This window comes from Crocodylus siamensis, chromosome 1, assembly GCF_052110815.1.
Source record: "Crocodylus siamensis isolate JL-2025a chromosome 1, ASM5211081v1, whole genome shotgun sequence".
NCBI classification, from domain to species: Eukaryota; Metazoa; Chordata; order Crocodylia; family Crocodylidae; genus Crocodylus; species Crocodylus siamensis.
Window position 1 is genome coordinate 13,787,538 of NC_143395.1, and position 22,788 is coordinate 13,810,325.

The following is a 22,788-nucleotide window of genomic DNA, read 5'->3' on the forward strand; positions in this document are numbered from 1 at the left end:
TCACCTTTCAGTAGGGACCAGGGCACTGGCTGCAGGAGGCCGTAGCTGACACCCTCCTCCTGCATTCCTTGCTCCAGCTCACCTGCCCTGCCGAGCCCCTCTGCACGTTTTTGGGGGGGAAACCAGGGCCAGGGGAGTGCAGGTTAGCTGAGTGGGGAGGGGTGGCAGGGGCCAGGGCCAGGGGCAGGTGCAGGAGTGGGGACTAGGAGGGCCCTCCCCACAGTGTGGAACTTACCGTGTGTCTGGGACTGGTGAAGTTAGTGGCTCAGTGCAGGCCTCTCCATCAGCAACAGCATCCATCTTCACCCCATGTCCATGACCCACGGGGTGTGGCTGGCTGGAACCTGGCCAGAGGCCCCTGCTGTGGAGAGGGTCTGGTGCTGCTGGCAGCTGGTTGTGTCTTGGGTGGCTGCTTCTCATTGTGGGGTCTTTGGTGCAGAGCTGGTGATACAGCCACTGAACAGGGCTCCCCAAGTTGCTGGTGGGTGCAACAGCCAGGAAAGTGGGTGGGGTGGGACACTAAACAACTGGGGATCCCTCCTCTGGGCAGGTGTCACCACTGGAAGGGTCAGGGTAGGACAGGGTTTGGGCAGTTCCAGGGCATCAAAATATTGGTCAGCTGCACATAAAGGGCATGGTCTTGCAGGCATGACTGGACCAACAATTGCAGTTGGTCATGACCACCCACTGTGCCCACAAGGCCTTAACCTTTATGTGGCACTGCCACACTGTCTGGGAGTGCCATCACTCCCACATGCCTCCTGACCGGTCCTCATAAATATGGGTTTTTGAGCACCCACCCCACACAAACTGCCTCTAAACCTCCACATACCCCAAAGGCCATGAAGTCACCAATCTTCTCCTGGCTCCAGTTGAGGCCCTGGGTGGCAGGACTGAGCATGCACACATCCTCAATGCACAGGATGGGGAGAACATGCTGGTGCATCAGCAGATGGGCCACAGCACCTGAAAAAAAAAGGGAGACACTGTGGGGGGGTGAGCAGCAGCAGGCAGCACAGGGTTGCAGCACCTGCAGAAGTCTTAGGGCTGGGCAGGGTTGCAGCAGTCTGCAGCTCCTCACAACCCTCACCTGCGGACAAGCAGGAGCTCTGGCTAGGGGACAGGACTGGCATATATATCCTGGGTCCTGTCCAGGGGGGCACACAGGGCCTGCAGTGCTCCAAGGTCCTGGTGTGTATGCCCAAGGGCACACAATGGCTGGAGGCTTTTATAGCCTGCAGCTAGGAGCTTCTATAGAGCAGCCCAGCCCTGGGGCAGAACAGGTGACCTGCCAGGAGACCTGGGGCTGAGTTCAGGCTGGCCCCCTAGTGCCTGGGCAGATCTGGCACTCAAGTTAGTGCCAGGTCACATCCATATGTGCATTTCTGTGTTTTAATTAATTGTGCCTAAATTTGATATATATTTAGCAGGTATCAAATTTAGCCATGATTAGCTACTTTTACTGCACAGTAAGTGTTCTCACACATAGACATGCCCCTGTACTGCACATTAAATTAGGCTAATGCGCATTAACATGTCTTGTGTAGACATGCCCATTTTTGGCTAGTTCGGAGACTAGGATCTAGTCCTATGGGGTTTTTTGCCTCAGAAATATTTTGTGGCTATTAAGTCTACAGTTGAATGGTTTGCTTTGTAAAATATATGTTCCTTTGAGCAGTTTTACAATTTTTGTCTCTCAATTACACTAAATAATTCCTTTATTCTCACAACATGAAAGTGGAATGATATGAATAACTGATTTTTTGGGTCACTGTCACCTTCATCACACGCAGCTGGGATGGCCTTGAGGAGGGAGTGGAGGCCTGCCCACAATGGTGGCATTGGCCCCTACCCAGCCTCTCCTATTGTGGATGTGTCTTCATCACCAGCAACTTGGTGGCGGCAACCCTGTGGCACCCATGTGTCATACTCAACCCATGACAGGACCTACTTGAGAGGCTCCAGAGCCTCCTGATAGCTGTTTTCTGGGATGGGTGCCACTGGCTCCAAAGAGCTGTCCTTTACCTACCTGTCACTGAGGAGGGCCAGATCCTGGTTGACCTGGTGAGCATTCTACTTGCAAGGCTTTCAGCAATGCCTCTACAGTGAGAAGCACCTACCCTGGCAACAACTGGAGGGTGGGATTCCTGCAGAGGGTGGGGGCCCTTGGCTTTGACTGGGAGCTCTTCCTGCTGAACCTCAAGCTTCTGAACTTGGTGGTCCTTCTGGGCTTCTACTGTGGCATGGTACAAGCCTGGCAGGCCACCTTCCACCTCCAGCCCCGGGCCTGGCACCTGCAGTTCCCACAGCTGCTGAGGGAGCCCCTCATGCACAACTCAGCCCTGTAGCACCCTGTGCCAGTCCTGGCCTCCACCAGCCTCACGGCCACCCTCATCCAGGTGTGTGTCCTCTGCCTGGGCCATCTCCTTGACTCTGTTAGGTTGGCCTGGCTCTCGCCTGAGGCCCTGACCACCCTAGGCATGCGCTCTGTCCACAGCGTGGGCCATCTTCTGCATGACATCCAAGCTGCCTTCCCACCAGAGGCAGCGGCCACCCTGGACAACCATATCTGGGCATGCCAAGTCCCCCATGTCATGGAAGCCCCTACTGAGGCCTTCCTTTCACTGCCAGTCACCCCAGCCATGGCCAGTGAGTTGGCTGGCGGGCCTGGCACCCTGATGATGCTCCTTGTGCATCCTGACAGTGACACAGGTTGCCCCTTTGCATCTCTGCTACTTAGAAGTCTGTATGCCTGGGTGGTTCACATCTGCCATGACCAAGTGCTGGCAGGCCACCCTAATACACTGTGGCAACAGCGCCTGGGGCCGCCAGATTCCCCACTGGCCCACCCAGCTTTGCAAAGATTGTATAAGCTGCCAACCACCATGAAGACTGGCAACCTGTAGTGGTGGTTGCTGCATGGCACCCTAGTCACTGACATATTTGCATCCCACTTTGGCCCAGCCACCTCGCCAGCCTGCCTCTTGTGCCCCAGGGGCATTGAGGAGAGCCTCTTCCATGCTTTCCTTGACTGTCTCGACCAGCAGCCACTCTTTGGCCCCTCAAGCCACCACTCCAGGTGCTGGGCAGAAGCTTCTCAGAGAACACCTATGTGTGTTCCTACCTGTACTGGGCAGCCAAGCAGGGTGCTGTCTGCTTGGCCAACTTTCTACTGGGTCAGGCCAAGATGACTGTCCTCAAGAGTGGCCACAACTGGCTTGCTGGGACCTGCTCAGATGATGCTCTGCGGCTTTTTGGCCTCCTGGTGCAGGCACGCCTCTCACTGGAGTTTGAGCATGCTGTGCTCTGGCGGGTGGTACCCACCTTTGAGGAATGCTGAGCCCTTGAGGGAGCACTGTGCCACATGGAAAAAGGCTATCTTCAATACATGCTCTGATGTCATGACTGGTCTGGGTGACTAGGCAGGCTCAGTGGCAAACTGCGACTCCAAGCTCACACTGCACCCTGAGTGCTCACCAGGCTGCTTTTTTTTCTTTGTGTGAGAAGTTGAAGGTGTTGTCATGTGTATGATTAGATAGATCAGGGTAGGAATTGTTTGTTTATGCAGGACTTTGGTCTGTACAACTGTGTGGACGTCCCAACCACATAAAGGCATGTTAGGCACAATGTGCAACACAGCGAAGGTGTTTGTCACAGTGTGATGTTATGAATGTAATGACATGGTGCTCTTGGTTTGATGGTAATTTCTTTGCCTTTGCTTTCTACGTTGGACCTGGACCCTGGAGAGGCCAACTTTTTGTACCCCAACCTCTGAATAAAGTACTTAAAAAGTCAAAGTCCTTCCTTTCTTCCTTAGCAGCAAGAACTTGGGAAATGAAAATCTAGATTTGTAAAGAGCATTAATGTTTTCTGCACTGCCTTTTTTCTGTTAAAGTGGTTGTCTTTGTATAGTTACTAAATATCTATCAGGATCAAAACTAAACCCCAAGTATTACACCAAACCACCAGGCTATACTCTTTTCTCTTGAGAAAAGTAGATTCAATAGGAGTGTCATCTCATTATGTCCCATATCTCATTAGTAATGGCACTCTTTTAGAAAGTGGTAGAGCCAAGTTCAAGACCTTTCTTTGCAGCAAGCAAAGAGGGGATTTGAGTTCATTTTTCCTGCAAGTACTCAAAGCACCAGGGTATAGGAAGACACCACCTCTTTATTTGTTTAGTGGTACATAATTTCCTGACTGAATTTAGGCTGAAACATCAAAACATTTCATTTCGCAAGTGCCAAAATGAGGTATTTGCAATTGCTAGGTTTTATTTGCTTGTTTCTTTCTCACTTTCTTTTGGCTGAAATATTTGCAAATAGTTGGTGTCACCCCAAAACTGCAATTTTCAGTGAACAAATGTTTCTCCAGAACAAAAAGTATCACCGAGTTCTATAATCAAGAACTCTGTAATAATAGTTTCCAACTTATTTCACTATGTTGTTTGTTCTTTTATACTTCTGTCACAATTTCTGTTATGTACCTCCTCTAAACAAAACAAACTCCTGAAAGTTAAGATTTTGACCTCAAGATACCTCAATCCTTGAAGAAGAGGTGGGGAAAGGCAGCAAGGAATTAATATTTAGCTGGCACTTAATTTGAATCACTGAGAATGCCACCAGATGTTCACATTCTAAGTTACAAGTGTTCACATGACCAAGGGTAAGTAAATTTTTTAAACTAGAAAACAGAATCACCTTTTTTATAGCCTTATTATCCCATCATGGGATAGAAATAAGTCTTATTGAAAACAAGGAGATTTAATAAGAAGCACATACCAATACAAAATATAAGTTTGGAAGAGACCTCCTGGGTCATCAATCCAGGCCCCCGCTACGATGCACAACTGGGTACACAATCCCCTCTATAAACTGATTAGACCAAATCTGAAAACTAGAGTTTTACTTCTACACCTCTTACTACAAGTCTCTGCCAGGATTTGACTCTTTAGATAGTTAGAAAACTCCTTCATATTTCCAACCTCATACATAGTGTAGTGTAGCATAGATTATAGATTATTTCCATCAGTTTCTGTGTCAGCATTGTCTGGTAATTTAAATAATTCTCTCCTCTGCCTGCTGCCTACCTCCCTGATGTATTTAAAAATGACAGTCAATCATATCTCTTCTCAGCTTTCGTTTTCCTAAGATACATAAGCCAATTCTCCTCTCGTGTTCAAATTCAATCAAACACATCAGTAATTCCGCTAAAATTCTTATACTAAAACCAAAGGTCAAGAGCTAAAATACAGTTACTTTAAGTAAAAGTTTTAAAATACTATAACAAATATTAACTATAGATTAGATGGCACTATTACATCACTTATTAATGTTCATACCCACACAGAAGTTACAGTTACCTACATTTGACCAGAATACAATTGAGCTAGAAAGGGAGAAACTCCAACTGTCTCCAGGTGGTTTGCTCCAGCAGATCCAACTCAGAATAGCAAAAAACTTATTTTCCTATGTTTTAACTCCCTAGAATTTTCATTACATTTTCTTTTTCTGAAATGTCTGTTTCCCAGAAACTGAGACCTAGCCCAAAGCTTCCATATATACCTCTTAGGACTTTGTTATACATTACACTTTAAGTTTCTCAAATGTTGCTCAGTATAAGGGATAGCTTTAGAGTACTTACATGTTTAGGTGAGCAGAGGCCTTCAAGACCGAAGGGTGAGAATTCCCCTGTTCCCCACACACCAGGCTCCCCCATGCCCCTAAGGTTCCTCCCTGCCCCCACATCCCTGGGGCTCCCCTCCCAAGTTCCTCCCAAGCTCCCTCCAACCCCAAGGCTCCCCTCTGCCCCTTGTGGTTTCCCCCTCCACCTGCAGGGATCCTCCTCCACCCCGAGGCTCTACCTCCTTCTCCCGGCTGTCCCAGAGGCTCCCACCTGCCCCCCTACTCCTCAGAGGGTCACCTCCCCCATCTCCTCTGGCTTACTTGAGGCTGCTGGTGCTGTCCCAGACAGGGAAGCAGCAGGAAAGGGACAGCACCTGCCCAGTCACCACTGCTGACACTGACATCAACCTACAGCTGCTCTTTGGGATGAGCCCAGCCCAGAGAGTGGTGGTGGCAGTCATGGTGGTGGCAGTCGTGGTGGTGGCAGTGGTGACCAAAAAGGCAGTTTCCTCTTCCTTCCCTGTTTCCTCGGGACAGCATCAGCAGCCACAAGTGAGCTGGGAGCTGGGGATTGAGGTATCGGGGTCACAGGGAATAGTAAACCTGATCCAGGAGTGGGGGGAGAGGGCAGCAGGCCAATCCAGGCTGGTGGGAGTGGGCTGGTACAGGCTGGTGGGAGGTGGCAGGCCTGATCCAGGCAATCGGGGGAGGGGGAGGAGGTAGCCTGATCTGGGGAGAAGGAGGGCAGTGGGCTCTGGCTCAGCTGGCAGGGGAGACTGGGCATGGGGAGCGGGGGGAACAGTGGGGTATAGCTTAGAGTGGACACACATTAGTGTAATATGGACTGAGTAACAAAGATTACAGGGAAACCTAGCTTGGAGAGGCATAACTTTATATGCCTAAAGGGATCCTAAAATTAGTTTCATATGTTAATGTGTAGACAATCTCAGTATTAAGTGATCCCTGAGCTGCCTAAAATTGATGTGTAACAAAGCATATTTTTCCCCAGACACTTCCCTTTTTTCTCCCTTTGTCCATTTTAGTGGTTTTCAAAGACATGCTTTTTGACAAACCATTCTTCTTGCTATTGCTATTGTCTACCACTTTCCTCCTACATTAACATACCTATACTAGCATCCTTCTGCTTGGTCTTATTCTTATCACCTTTTACCCTGCCAATATTACTACTTTAGCCATCCGTCTTTCCTTTTAAGCCATGAATTCCTGGCAATTTGATCAATGTTTATATATAAGAATATATTTATATGTATTATCAAATAGTATATAAAATATTTTACATATTACAGCACAATTCCTAATTCTCATAAAATGCATTTGTCTTTTCCCCAATCACTCTGGCAGACTTGCGCTCTACGTGTTTCTATTTGAAGGTAGCTTTCTTGAATATATATGACCAGAATCAGACATAATATCCCAACAATAGCATAGAATAAATATTAGTCTATCTGGAAGTATCGCACCTGACTCACCCTAGGGTCACATGTCAATATTTTGCCATCACATTGATTGCTCACAGTCATATGTGATGAATCCATGCATACAGATCTTCCTCTGCCTGTTGTTTCCCATTGATGAGCTCCCAGTTTACAACATCAAATCTTTTTTAGTATTCATATAGTTAATACTAAAGTCAATGAAAACTGAGCTTGGTGTCCTGTAGGATCTGGACAAAAGAAGGGAAAAAGAGAGAGAAATCACAACACTATTTAAAAGACAACGCATGAGCACAAAAGAGTCACAGAAATTAGAAATAGGAAAGATTTAGGTCAGCTACTTTACCCTTTAGCCAGTACAGGATTGTCCCCTTTAGTATATGTTCTAGTGATTTTCCAGTTAAACTCTAAACACAAGTCATAAAATGTTACTGCAGGGCATAAAAATGGTCAACCCTAATATCCCAGTTCTCTTTTTATCCCACAGAACCGTTATGTAACCAAAAATATGTCCAACAGCTACAATGAACATGAGAAGTCTAAATAACCGATAAACTACTTTGATACTGACTTGTTCTAAAGATTAAAAAACCTTCTCTTTATAAAGGCAGATGGAAAACTCCACTGAGGGCCATAGTGGATGGCCACCTGCTGTTCTCTGAATGCTGGGTGATAAACACCATGCAGCTGTAAAGCTTGTAGGTCAGACTGTATCAAGCTCCTTTACTTCTTATCTTAACATATCCCTGACTTGCACTGTTTCAATTTACACCTACATAGATCATTAAATGCATGTTCCTAACTTTGCTGCTGATAGATATAATTCATTCTTTTCACATTCCTATCAAATAGTTTGTAACTATAAAGCTTTTTTCAGTGAAAAATGGATTTAATGAGCATCTTGCAAATTTCCCTGAAGAATGTTTAAATGGGAGTCAAGCCACTTTCGTTACTGTCAGAGAACTTGATATAATATTTCCCTGAAACACCAGTAGGCCGACATGCTTATTTGGCTTACAGGGTTATCTTTCTAGACTATAAAATAGATTATTATCTTGTTGCAATTTAATACTGTAAGTGCCTTACTCTTACTGACAGACTTCTATAACTCTGTCTCACATCAGTGGGAATTTTCTCCTTGCTAAAGAGTGACTAAAGAGCACCGAATAGGGTCCCAGGTTGGTAGCTGGTATTTCAAGAATTTTCTTTCTTCCTGAAGAGTGTTGTACTAAATGTGCCATTTATTTGCACTAGCTCTGAAACATAAATAGTTTGGCAGAAAATGTGTTGAAGTAAAACAGTGAAAGAAGCTAATTTTCTTATTCCTAAGTCTGCCATTGTCCACATGAAAAACTGCATCTCTGGGCACAGGCATAAAAGATAGGAGCTGTACCTGCCATGTTGCTCTCATATTTTGTATGGGAATTTGAAAATAAGGCATTTCCCTCACTAGAAAATGAAGCAATAAACACAAAATACAGGTGAAAAATTAAGGAATCGAAACTCACGGAGGTGATATCTTTTATTAGACCAACTAGATTTTTACAAAAAGAAATGATTTAATTTCATAGATTTCATAGACATTAGGGCTGGAAGGGACCTTGGGAGATCATCAAGTCCAGCCCCCTGCCCAAAGGGCAGGAAGTCAGCTGGGGTCATGGGATCCCAGCAAGATAAGCATCCAATTTACTCTTGAAGGTGTTCAGTGTAGGTGCTTGAACCACCTCTGCTGGCAGGCTGTTCCAGACCTCGGGGGCTTGGACAGTAAAGAAATTCTTCCTTATGTCCAGCCTGAAACGGTCTTGCAGGAGTTTGTGACCGTTCGACCTCGTCATCCCTTGGGGCGCTCTGGTGAACAGACATTCCCCCAGAACCTGGTGGTCACCCCGATAAACTTATAGGTGGGCATCAGATCACCCCTGAGCCTGCGCTTTTCCAGGCTAAAGAGTCCCATGGCTCTCAGCCTGTCATCGTAAGATCTGTTTTCCTGACCTCTGATCATGCGCGTGGCTCTCCTCTGGACTCTCTCAAGCTTCTCCACATCCTTTTTGAATTGTGGAGCCCAAAACTGGACGCAGTACTCCAGCTGCAGCCTCACCAAGGCCGAATACAAGGGGAGAATGACATCCCGGGATTTGCTCAAGAAGCATCTATGGATGCACGCCAGCATTTTGGTCGCTTTACTAGCCGCAGCATTGCACTGCAGGCTCATGTTCATCTTGTGGTCAATGATGACCCCCAAGTCTCTTTCTTCTGTAGTGCTAACCAACGTAGCACTGCCGAGCTTATACGGGTGCTGCAGGTTTTTCCTCCCAAGGTGGAGAACCTTGCATTTTTCGGTGCTAAACACCATGAGGTTCTCATCTGCCCATTTGCTGAGCTTGTCCAGGTCAGCCTGGATCACCCGCCTATCTTCTGGCATGGATGCTTTGCCCCAAAGTTTGGTGTCATCGGCGAACCTGGCCAGTCCACTCCTGACTCCAATGTCCACATCGTTAATGAAGATGTTGAAGAGTATGGGTCCCAGGACAGAGCCTTGAGGGACCCCACTGGTCACAGGGCACCACGATGAGTGACTGCCATCAATCACAACCCTTTGGGTCTGAACACAGAGCCAATTTCCCAGCCAGCGGATCGTGGTGGAGCCAAGGCCACAACTGGGCAGTTTGGCCAAGAGGTGATCATGGGATACCAGATCAAAAGCTTTTTTGAAGTCAAGATATATGACATCAATCTCTTCTCCCTTGTCCAGGTGATAGGTCACCTGGTCGAAGAAAATGAGATTTGTCAAACAAGACCTACCTGCAATAAACCCATGCTGGCTATCCCTTAGGATGTTAGCCTGGGCCAGTCCCTCAAGGGTGGCCTCCTTAATAAACTTTTCTAAGATCTTCCCCAGGATAGAAGTCAGGCTAATGGGCCTGTAGTTAGCTGGATCCACTCTCCTCCCTTTATTGAAGATTGGCACCACATTGGCCTTCTTCCAGTCTTTGGGCACTACACCAGAGCGCCAGGAGTTTTCAAAGATCCGTGCCAGGGGCTGGGCTATGACGCTCGCCAGCTCCTTGAGTACCCTGGGGTGCACATTGTCAAGGCCGGCTGACTTGAATGTGTCCAGCTTCTCAAGGTGTTCCTTCACGAGGTCAGCATTGATGGAGGGTAGGGGATCACCCTCACCCAGATTTCCCTGTCCCATAGCAGGCATGGGCATCCCATATGACTGATGAAAGACTGCTGCAAAGTACCTATTTAATAGGTTGGCTTTTTCCTGGGCGTCAGTTGTCAGTTGCCCCATCTGGTTTAGCAGGGGTCCAACATTGCCCTTGCTTTTCCTCCGGCTCCCCACATATCTGAAAAAGGACTTGTTGTTGTCCTTGATGCCTGAAGCTAGTTGGAGTTCAGTTGCAGCCTTGGCTTTCCTGGTTTGGTCCCTGCAGGACCGGACCAGCGCGGAGTAATCCTCCTTGGACGTGAATCCTGTCCTCCATCCTTTGTAGGCTTTCCTTTTTAGCCACAGTAGGTCCGCTAGGTCTCTGGAGAGCCAGGGGGGCTGCTGTGCCTTCTTGCTGCCTTTCCTCCGTGTTGGAATAGATTTAGCTTGTGCATTGAGGATCGCTTCCTTGAGAAGCAACCACTCTTCTTGAACTCCCATCTCCCTGGGGTCATGGTCCCTGAGGGCCTGACCGACTAGCCTCTTGAGCTTGTCAAAGTCGGCTTTTCTGAAGTCAAGGACTTCTGTGTTGCTGACTGACTTGCCAGCTTTACGGCGGATGGTGAAGGTGATCAGCTCGTGGTCGCTGTCACCCAACTTCCCATCAATCACTATGTCACCGATTAGGTCGTCCCCCATAGCCACTACCAGGTCAAGCAGCGCTTTGCCTCTCGTTGACCCATAGACTTCTTGAGTCAGGTAGAGGTCATCCACGCATGAGAGAAAGCTTTGCGCCCGCTCAGATTTAGCTGAGTGATTTTCCCATGAGATGTCCAGGTAATTGAAGTCACCCATGACAACCAAGGTCCTGGAGCAAGCGGCCTCAGTCAGTTCCCGGGCAAACTCCTGGTCAAGCTCGGGACTTTGAGTGGGAGGTCTGTAGTAGACTCCCACTGTTGTGTCCTCTGTGCTGAATTCCCCACGAATTTTTACCCAGAGGGTCTCTAGCTGTCCATGCCGGTTGCCAACATCAGCTTGCAGGGACATGTAGCTTTCCTTCACATAGAGAGCTACACCCCCGCCCCTTTTGCCAACACGATCCCTCCTGTATAGGGTATAGCCCTCTATACCCGTGGTCCAGTCATGGGTGGAGTCCCACCAGGTCTCCATTATCCCAATGACATCATATTTCTTTGCACTGAGCAGGAGGATGAGCTCATCCTACTTGTTGCCCAGGCTCCTGGCATTAGTGTACAGGCAGGCAAGTGTGCCCTTGGGGGCTCTTGCCTTGCCCACAGATTGTGCCAGGGCTGGGGCAGGGGTGGGCTCCCTTAAGTGTCCCCTTAACTGCCTTGGTCCGCTGGCTTTGCAAGGGCCGTTCAGCGGGCCAGTAGGGGCAGTAATCCCCCCATCCCCCAGCGGGCTTAGTTTAATTGCAAGCTTTTAGGCACAAGCTCCCTTCTTCAGGCATAGGAGAAAAGTTTGTAAAAGTTCTCCTGGGTGGAAATAAAACTTCATATTTCATAGGAGAGTTGAAGGTGGTAAAATCTCCTGTTTGGAACAGTTCTTTTTATATGCAGATTAGGCTCAGACAAAAGCTGAAATAGTCTCTTTACCTCAAAGTTGTTTGGTGGTAAGCAGGATGTAGTGGTATTTCCTTCTGGTTATGTTGTTTCATATTTCAGAGAAGTAAAAAGATGTAATGCTCTTCTGGGCAGGCATTTGGCTAACTTTTCTCTGAGCTTAATCTGCATATAAAATGAAATGAAATATGAACTTTCATTTCTACCCACGAGAACTTTTACAATCTTTTCTCCTATGCCTGAAGAAGGGGGCTTGTGCCTGAAAGCTTGCAATTAAATATATATATATTTTGCAAAAATCTAGTTGGTCTAATAAAAGATATCACCTCTACCATGAACTCCAATTCATTTTGCCTCTAGACTAGTAGGGCTACAATCTGGATACCTGACACAGTGAAAAATTAAGAATTTTTGCACCCAGAGACATGAACTCTTATACCTCTGAGGTGACTGAGAGTTGGTTGCAAGCTGCACTTTGGTTGTCTCCTAGGTGAACATAATTCTTCCCTTGCTGTTAGAGCAAATATGGTGTGCTCTACAACTAGATGGGTGAAAAGCTCCTGGAGGTCTTGTTCACTGTGATCTACTATGGTGCAACTCCCAGCATACTGAAATTTCTGAGTAGTTGTACAAAATAATCAGCTCTTAGCCAAGAATCTGTGTAACTTAAGCTGACTTCTTTTCAGACAGTATTCAGTGTAAATTCCTCTTCTGAACTTTTAGCTAAATGGCATCCAACAGCAATGAGATGGAGTGAGAAAAGATTGGGAGCTAGAACACACATCTCTGCCCATTGTGAAATAGCCTAATCATGTTGACAAATTGGTAGGGATGGGAGGGAGGGGGCAGGAAGAGAAGGGGTCCAGATTGTTTGAGAACTAACCGCAGTGCAAGTTTACCCATAATGTCAAAAGTCTTAGATCTAGACATGTTTTATAGAGGTGCAATTCTGTTCTCTGCATTATCTCCCAGTCTGTCATGTGACAATGTCTATGGGCTTGTGTCAAGAGCACAATCCACACTGAGACTCAGGTATGATATCTTCAGCCAGTATTAGGAGAAAATAAGGAAGATTTTGAATATTCTATAATAGTTGCTGCTGGCAGATTTCTCACCTTTTTTTTTCTTGAAGATAGAAACAGTTACGGCATCTTTCAGACCTTGAGGCATAATTTTTTCTTTCCCCAATGTGAAGGAGGACTTCACATAGGCACTGCTTAAGATGATAATCTCAGAAAACTTATTATTTCTTGACTAATGGGACTTGACTCACCCAAGGAGGATCAATGAGCTAAATACACTAAATGTTATGGGAGTGCGCAAACAGTTTCTATGTTTATATAAGTGGGGCTGTTTAATAAGCTAAAATTTATTCTTTCCATCAATGCTCACTTCAGTCAGAATATCCATACACTCTTGACAGCCACTATCAATTCTGAAGAATGTTTTTACTTTGGGTTCTACCTCATAATTCCTGATGCTTTGCATTGTTAGTTATTGATGACTAATCATTAAGATAAGTTTAGAAAGCAAGTCTTTATTCCTCAAGTGCTCTTATTGTTTCATCATGTTCATAAAACTAAAATTTCTGCTTCTTTGAGGGGTTTGAGGTGGGGCAACAGGCACGTGGGGAACGAAAAACCATTCCCCCCACTGCAAACTTGCAGTGCAGAGAGAAAATTAGACCCCTGGATATCCACGGGTCTAAAAAAATCAACATTTAAAAATGCAGTGCAACTGGAGGCAACCAGAGGCTTGGTCCTCCATGGAAACATTCTGGCTTCCAGAGCATCTCTATGGTTGGCCCCTCGTCCTGGTCCTGAAACACGTGGCTTGCCAGGCTGCGTGTTTCAGCACCAGGGCTCTGGTGCCAGTGAGTTGGGGGGGGGGGGCTGGAGAAGGAGGCAGGGGACCATGGGGGGGACCTCCGCTGGTCCTGCCCACTCCCCCAGCCCCCCAACCCCTGCTGGGGCTGGCCCCTCCCCCCACCAGCCCCCTCAAGCTGCCCGAACCCTGCTGGTGCTGGCCCTCCCCACCAGCCCCCCAACCCCCCCCCGCTGGATACCTCTTGTGTGGGGGATGAATCCTTTGTTAGGGGGCTGAACCCCTTGTTTGGGGCCAAACCCTCTGTTGGGGGGCCAAACCCCTTGTTTGGGAGCTGTGCCATTTTGGGGAATTGAAACCTCTGTTGGGGGGGGCCAAACCCCTCATTTGGGGGCTGTATCTTTTGTTTGGGGGCCAGATCCCCTGTTGGGGGGCAAAACCCCTTCTGTGGGGGCCATCTCCTTGTGGGAGTGCAGCAAAACATGTATTCATGTATTCATGAAACATTTATATAGAGTTCATTTTATTATTATGATAAGAGACTTGCTTTACCACTGTAGATATATCAATAAAATACTGTCCAATTGATCATTGTCTCTGTCTTGCTCTCTCTCTCTCTCTCTTTATAGTGGTCTTTTGTTTTACTTGTGGAGGAACATGGATTTGGGGGTATTTTACAGAGTGATTTTGGATTTTTTTTAATCAGGGATTTTTCAGTTTTCCAATAGGAAATTCCTGCTAGCTGGCTGTGGCTGACCTCCTGGCCAAATGACAGTTCCAAGCAGGCCACCACACCCAGAACATCTTCCGAGTGATAGCTGCCCAGATGGCTGGGCAAGGGGCACACATGGCATTAGTACCGTACAGAGGCCAACCCTGCAAACACAGTTCACTAGCAGCTGGCCCAGAGGGGCAGATGCCTCTATTGGCTGTGCAGTCCCCATCTGGGTCCAGCAGGTGTGCAGCAGCTCACATCCAGGTAGTGCCAGTGCCAGACTGCTGCAGGGTGTAGAGAGTGCAGGGAACTCTCAGGGATGCTTCAGCAGTCCAGTTGGCACAAGGGGCAGTGTCCCCAGATACAAATTGACTGGCCCCCAGAAGCTCCTGAGGGCTAGTAGCCCTGAGCTACTTGCCAGGGCAGCTTTTTATACTGCTGGGGCCAGGACAGGGCAGCTTTTTATACTGCTGGGGACAGCAAAGGTGCTGGCCCCAGACTCTAGGTCTCCCTGGCTGCAGATCCAGGAAGAGCCAGGCAGGGTTATTTTGCCCCAAGTGGTACAATTTGCTGCACACCAAAGTGCATGTCCGAGCACGTGCGCTGAAGCCAAAAGCCCCGGCTCAAATTTGCACTGCTTCTATTTGAGCTGCTGCAAGTGCACGTGCTTGCATTTGTGGATGCATCCTAAGAGTTTTTTGCTGTTTGCAGCAACATCTTTTTTAAAATTAATTTTGGGCCTACTGTTGCTCGGAGCATAGTGATGTATTTGGAATCCACATGTTGGTTCACACTGAGTTTATTGCTGTTTTGACCTAACTTCTTTAAGGAATAGCATGGATGGTTAGTTTGCACTGAGTTAATTGATGGTGTGTCCATCACCCATCAGCAGCAGCAGAGCCCAGGTAGTATACAAATTAGAATGGTCTTTGGCATGTACAATGGTTTAGTCAATCAGATGCTAGTGTTTGGCTCTTGGATATGTGCAGGAAGTTTTGTACATATCTCTTTGGCAGAACACAAAGTTGGTGATAATAAGATTATACTCAGAGCATGTGCTGTGAAGGAGCTGCCCATCAACGTTCATATTATTTTCTTTTCCAATTTTTTTTTCTAGTGATCTGAGTTTTCCCAAACCTGGGGATGAAATCAACCACTAAGATAAATGGAACTTGTTTAGGGAGTGCAGACAATACACCCCTTACTTCAGGGTACATGACTTCTTTCTCAAGGGTACATGGCCTGATAACTGTGGCATTACATCCAGATGTTAAAAGAAGTCGGGGTGTCTTTGTCAGGACTGGATGTGGGTGGTAGATCTAATGTTTAAGTGTAGGATCCAGAACCTGAGTCCAGAACTAGGAGTCAGGACAAAAGCAGAACATGAGTCCAGATCCTGAACTTGTGATCAAGAACAGACCAGGGCCAGCAATTTAAAGGGGTGTTCAGGAAGAATAGAGGCAAGGAATCAGAAACCGGAAGCTTCAGCTAGAGGCATGAGTCAAGGCCGCAAATAATTCTAGGGTCAATAGTTGAGAGTCATAGTGCAGACCAAACAAACATTACAATCTGGACATAGATACCAAGAGTGCAGGAACAGAAAGCCAGAGCTGGAGAAATCTACAGCCCCACAGGAGACTTGCACAGGTAGTTCAGTATAGCAACCAATGACTCATTGCCAGAAGAATCACTCATCCCCAGCTGGAGCAGTGACTCATCTCACCTGAGTCTTTCCTTAATTCCTGGAGAGTTCTCAGTTTGTCAGAAGACTATGAAAGTTGGTTGCAAGTTCCACACTATGATTTTACCTTGTTCCTAACGCTTCTTCTCCCCACCCCGCCCCAATACAAGTGTATCCTTTACAAATATCTGATACCTGAATTTCTTTAGGAATTTTGTAATTTTCTAGCAATGGAGCCTTTTCATCTTTCTGGCCTTTAAGATAGAACCAGAAAGAAGATGATGAACTTTCCATGAAGATGATCAAAAGTGCAGACATACCATCAAATTTCAGGTATACCAGGGTATGGGTGACTTCTGGTTGCAGGATACCAGATGAGGTTTTTTTTAATTAAAAATGTGTGGGGCACCTTTCCTAATTCCTTCTCAAACGTGGTGAGGTAGATCATAAAGCAGAGCTTCTCAGGTGTATGAAATGCTAGTAAGTTCAGCTGCTACCCCAGTCCTAACTGAAAGCAACCCTTTGTCCTACCCTTCCTATATGCAAGGTCACAGCTAGGAGCTGCCAGTGATCACTTTTGCCTGCTATCATCCCTATTTGCACATCAGCAAAGGACTTTGAGAAGGCTGTGGAAAAATTCTTGAAGATAAAAGCTTCTGCATCTTAATCCTTCCCTACAACTCCTGATTAGTGGAGAACTAGACCCAGCGAAATGAATAGTTCAAGATAACTGGAGGTCCCCACTAGCTGCAGAGGGCAGTCAAGAGATGGCTCCATCATGTTTCAGATCAGCACATTTTTCAGGATCCTGTGATTCGGCGTTTGCTTGACATGACCAAGCCACCTGAGTCTTTTCTCACTAAGCAATGTTCCCATGGATGACATACCAGCATAATTTAACACTTCCACATTTGTCACCCTGTCTTGCCATCTTATTCAAAGATTTTGTTCAGTCATGTGATAGCTGCTTAGTCTTTTGGTACGTTTGACATAGGTTATCCATGTTTCTGAGCCACTTAGAAGAGTGGATAAAACGCATGCCTCATAAATATGGACTTTCTCTTTAGTTGACAGTATGCTACTGTTCCAGGCTGTGTCTTGCAAAAGACTAAAGTTTCTGGACGCTTTGCCGATTCTACTAGCAAACTCAGCAGCAAGACCTATGTTACTAACAATGTAACAGTAGAGCCAAGGTAGAAAAAATGTTCAATAACATCCACATGAGTACCATCTAGGGTAGTAGCTGGAAATGGTTCTGAAGAGCCTTGGTGCATTATAACAGTCTTCTTCAAGTTTATTGCTAGCCCAAAGTTTTTGCATGCATCAGAAAACTTGGTAATGAGATGTTGTAGGGCATCAACCCTGTGAGCCACAAGGGCTGCATCATCTGTAAACAACAGGTCCCTGATGATAATCTCCTTCACCTCCATCTTAGCTTTGAAACTTGCAATGTTAAACTGTCCTCCATCATGTCTCCTCTCAAACATCATGGACCATATGTTGAAACAGGAATGAGAAGTAAATGTTAAACAATGTGGGAGCCAGTATGCAGCTCTGCTTCACTTTGTTGTAGATGATGAATGAATCATTCTCTTGGTTTTCATACATTACAGTTGCCTACTTGCCATCGTGTAAGGATTTCACAAGGTTTATCAGTATAGGTGGATAATCAAGCTTCTTCAGAACAGTGTAAAGCCATGAAAGACTAATCATATCAAAGGCTTTGATAAATCTATAAAAGCCTAGTACAGTGGGATATGTTTCTCTCTGCACTTTTCATTAAGTTATCTTACAGAAAACACCATATCTATGGTAGACCTTTCCAAGCAGAAACCACACTGGGTCTGCAGATAGATTCTCTCAGCTAATATTTGAAGTTTAGATAAAAGAATAGAGCTTAAGATTTCTCCTACCTCTGTGGTTATTATAGTCACTTCTGTCTCCTGTGTATTTAAAGAGTTGGATGAGTGTCCTTAAAAACTTGTGGAACAGTTTCTTCCTTCCAACAGAGTAGCAGTGCCTTGTGCAAACTTTGCATCCACTCTTTGGTTGCACATCAGGTAAATTTCAGCAGGTAAAGAGTCAGATCCTGGAGCTTTGGTATTGGGAATATTTTGATGCATTGTTCAAGTTCCTTTAGTGTAGATTTGGCATCCAGTCAAATCATAACTTCAGCTCCAAATAATTAGTCTAGCTCACATTGGTCTACTACAGACTCCCATAAGTATATCATTCCAAAGTGCTCAATTCACCTCTCCAGTTGCTTCCACTTATCAATTATAATATTACCAATCAAGTGTGTATGTCTCATCAGTACCAAGTCCAGCTGATGTCAGTGTTTGGACCTTGGGTGTCTCCACAACATTCTTCTTCTGATGTTACCAGCAAAATAGGTGTTGGCCACTGATAAGCCTAGACTGGGACAGAGTTCAATAAATCTCTGACCATTGTCATTCTTACGTCCAATGCCATGTCTACCCAGAATCCCAGGCCAGATCTCAGCATTGGATCCAACTCTTGCATTGAAGTCTCCAAGTGTTGACCCAAGTGTAGATGGGTTCTTTCCTTGGAATCCCACCAATTAGTTCTTCTAGCTGTTGATAGAATCTGTACTTCTCCTCATCACTAGCCAGCAGAGTTGGAGCATAAACCTGATGAGATTGATGAATCCCTTCTGCAGTCTAACATGAAGAGTCATGGTACATATGAACACTGCAACTGGAGCTTCACACAATGACATTAAGTTAATTTATGACAGAAGACCCAACATCATGCTCTTTCCTTACTTCCTTGGGTTTGACATTCCATTAAATGGTGTAGTCCTGTGTCTGGCAGCTGAGTTTGCAAAAAAGCTGCAATGTTAGTTCTGTAATCTGGAAGCTTGTTAGTCAATATAGCCATTTTCCTCAGATCCAAATCCAAATGAAAGTCATATTCAGGGGTCAAAGTCTGAATATTCCAACAAGAAATTCTGTTTATAAAATCATTTGAGTCAGGATGTAAGCAGTGAGGCAAGGTTTTTTTGACCTACCTTTTCTAGAGCCACCCTCATGCAAGGCAAGCAAACAATCTCTAAACAGGGCTTCTTGGAAATCTTGGTAGCTGCCTCCAGGCTCTTATGCCTCTCTCAGATCCCTGTGAACATCTTAAGATACCAAGACATTCAGCACATATGCCTTGTTAGAGTTATGGAAGAGAGGAAGCAGCTATAGACCTTTCACCACCCTTTTATGCCATTGAGCCAAAATCCAAGGGACAGAATGAGTCTTGATGTTCAGTAACACAGAGGTTGTAACTGCTGCCAGAGGGCAACCTGAATAGAGCTGCTAGCTGCCTATTGCTTCAGTGTGAGCACCTTTTTCAGGGTGAGGTCCTTTAACCTTTCTTCAACCAAGAAGTTTCCACAAGGCAATGGAGGATGCAGTTTAACATCATGCCCAGGATGAATGGTCTATGTATTGCCCAGCAAATCTACCAACTCCTTCAGCACAATGGCACCAAGTCTGTGCATCTGTTTTGCATTGTTTCTTTTCTGTAAACTTCTGTGGCTACAAGTTCTGGCACAATGGATTTGCATGTGATTGCCAGTAAAGATGTTTTCCAGGAAATGCACTTCACATGCTTCACTCAAGCCACTTTCTGGCAAACGTAAAGGGGCATAGCTTACTGGGCATGCCTACCTGAAAAGCTTTACCATGCAGTTGACTAACTGACTGCATGGTAGAACATCACTGTCTACACATGCAAACACTTACTGCGCAATAAATTAATCCACTGCATGATTAATTTGTGCAGGTACCAAAATTAACTGTGCTGTAGTTACTGCACAGTAGCACGTGTAGACAGCAACTGGGAGCAAACTTGCTCCCAGACAGCCTCACCACTAGTCAGCTGCCTTCAGGCAAGACTCAGGGTCATGGGGCTCAGAATGCAGAAAAAAATGTTGATGCTTGTGGCAATGTCATCCTTGGCATTAGGAGGCAGGGACACATAGCATAGGCAGAGGTAGTCCTCCAGGCAATTGCAAACATTGCAGGGAAAGGCAGGTTTGCCCACTGCACTGTCAAAGCTCAGGGTCCCACACCAGATGTGCCTAGGACACCATGCCAATCAGTAGCACAGTAGATCAGGCACCCTTTGGTCCATGCAAACAGTTCCTTACAGTATGCCTGTGACACTTTCACCAGGGGCATGCTCAGGGCATAGGGTACATGTGGGAGGGGCAGTCCCGGGATGTCTGTACAGAAAGACCCCTTGGGGGAAGTGTGGTGGTGCTGCCAACTCTGTGTTCCAGTCATCTAGTAGCCTCTTGCCCCTCAAGCCCAGATGGCATGAGACTGGCAGCAATGGAGGAGACAGCCTGACCTGCAGGAGGTGAAGCGGGGGAGTGAGTCAAGCCAGACAGGGCCCTCCATATGTGTCAGCTCTGGCACTAGCAGACCCAGGACTGGACCTAGATGCTGAACTCGCTGGTCACTGTGGTGGAGTGGCTTTCAGAGGAGCAGACTAGATCACCAAGGACGTCATGCACAAGCCAGAGAAGGAGAGCATTGCATGTGAACTGGAAAGGGAATGGGTCGACCAGGCATTCTAGGACATGCTCCTGGCCCTCAAGGAGAATCAATTCACCCTCCAGAAGCAGCAGGCCACCATAGTGGCCAAGACAGTGGAAGCCATGGAGGAGGACCACTAGTTGTGGATACCATCCTGGCTTTAGTGTTCACCTTCATGCCACCCACTTCCCTGCTCCCAGCCCCAGTTCTTAAAGCTGGCACCCACTCCCTGGCATCTCCCCACTTCCCAGCCACAAGTTCCCCAGTAGGCTTGGGCTGAAGTGCAGTGGCCTCATCCCCCTGTCTGGCACCCCCCCCCCCCAGGACCACTCCCACCACTCACCCCAGTTCCACACAGCCCCAGAGCAGGAACTGCCCTTAGCAGGGCCAGTACCGTGTTCAGGTCCTGCCAGCCCTAGACACTGGCTAGAGGAGTGGGAGCTGTGGCCACCCTCACCCCTACTCAAGCCCCCTGCCCATCAGCCTCACTAAGGCTTGTGCACCTGTGGTAGTGTAGCCAGTGGCTGGGGTGCTGGTCACCTGTCCCCAGGATCTATCCCCTAGGCACCCCCACCTCACTTCCCCCCACCCCAGGAGGGCACACAGAGCACACTGTACATTGTGTGCATGGGGAAGAAGGTGCTATACTGGTGGTGGGTGGGGTGCTTGGTGGTGGGGCTCTGTGGGTTGTTGGGGAGAGGGAGATGGGTTCTGTTGGGGGAGGAGGGGGAGTGGGGAGGGTAATAAAAAAGGGACGGAGTCTGTGTTTGTGGAGGGCAATAAAATGCTTTTGAGAAAAGTATCCTCAGTAAACATGGTGTTGGGCTGCGTGGTGGGGCTGGGGTCCATGGTAAGCTGTCCAGGTGGCCTAAAGTTGGGAGTACAGGAGCAGGTAGTCTGCCAGCATCTCTTGCACCCAGTGCCCAGGCCAATGCTGCTGGGGTGTGGATCACTTGCGGCCTTGGTGGGGGAGGCATTGCTGTTAATGCCGTTGCAGCTGCAGTTGACACTCCCACTGCCAGGCATCCTCTGCCCACTGCACGTCCTCCACCCAGGCCTCATGGAAGAGCTCCCCCCAGGCCTTGTAGACGTTATGCAGCACACAGGCTATGATGATTACCCATGGGATCTTGGTCGCTGTGACCTCAAGTGAAGGTATGCCAGTGTCCCTTCAGGCAGTCAAAGGTGCAGTCCACCAGTTCACGGTCAGGGTGGCTAGGATCTTGTGCAGTCACCTGTTGAAATGTGCCTGGTGAGTATCCAGCCTGCTGGTGTAGGGACACCTGATCCAGGGGAGAAGCAGGAAGGCAGGGTCCCCAGTGAGGATGGGCAGAACTGTCATCTTGTTCAGCTGAGGTTCAGCACCCCGATGTGAAACGCCCTTTCACTACCTCTCCACTAGGGCTGGCAGAGCTGTGTTCTGGAACATGCAGTCATTATGGGCATTGCCCGCCAAGCCTTCCCTCACATTGGTGAAGGTGCCACAATGGTTGACAATGGCCTTCAGCACGACAGAGTGAAAGCCCCTCCAGCTGTAGTAGGGGCAGTCACCATGGGGTGGACAGGTGACAGGGATATGGGTCCCATCCAGGGCCCCGCTGCACTGGGCATGGAACCCCGCTACCACCTCCAGGGGGCCATGCACCTAGAGCAGGGTGTGCCCCAGCACATCCTGAAGGTGACTGCACACTTCCAGGATGGCCTCCCCTAAGATTGCTTTGCCCACACCAAAGAGGCAGATGGCATAGCACAGGTTGGTGGATGTGGCCAGCTTGAGTACAGTGATGGCTAGCTGGACCTTCATGGGAAGAGGCAGCCACGCGGTGGTTGCCTGCCTCTCCAGACCTGTTCAAGGAGCTCCTGGAAGGTGGCCTGGCCATCCAAAAGGACTCCAGCCACTGCTCATTGCCCAAGGTCTGCTGGACAGTCCTGGTCTGGTTAGCTGGGTGGGCCCACAGGTAATAGGACTGTAGTCCCAGGAGCTCATGGATAGCACCAGTGGTAGCATCCATATGCACATCATTTGCATCTCTTCCAGGGACCAGGCAGAAGCCCAGCGGATGGGCAGCATCAGCACAGAGGCAGGGGGCCTTAGATGCCATGGTGAGCCCGGGCACACAACCATGCAGCACAGGAGGCAGGCAGGGCCGAGACTGACCTGGGCCAGATGGTGGTTGCTGTGGTGGCAAGGCACAACAAGCAG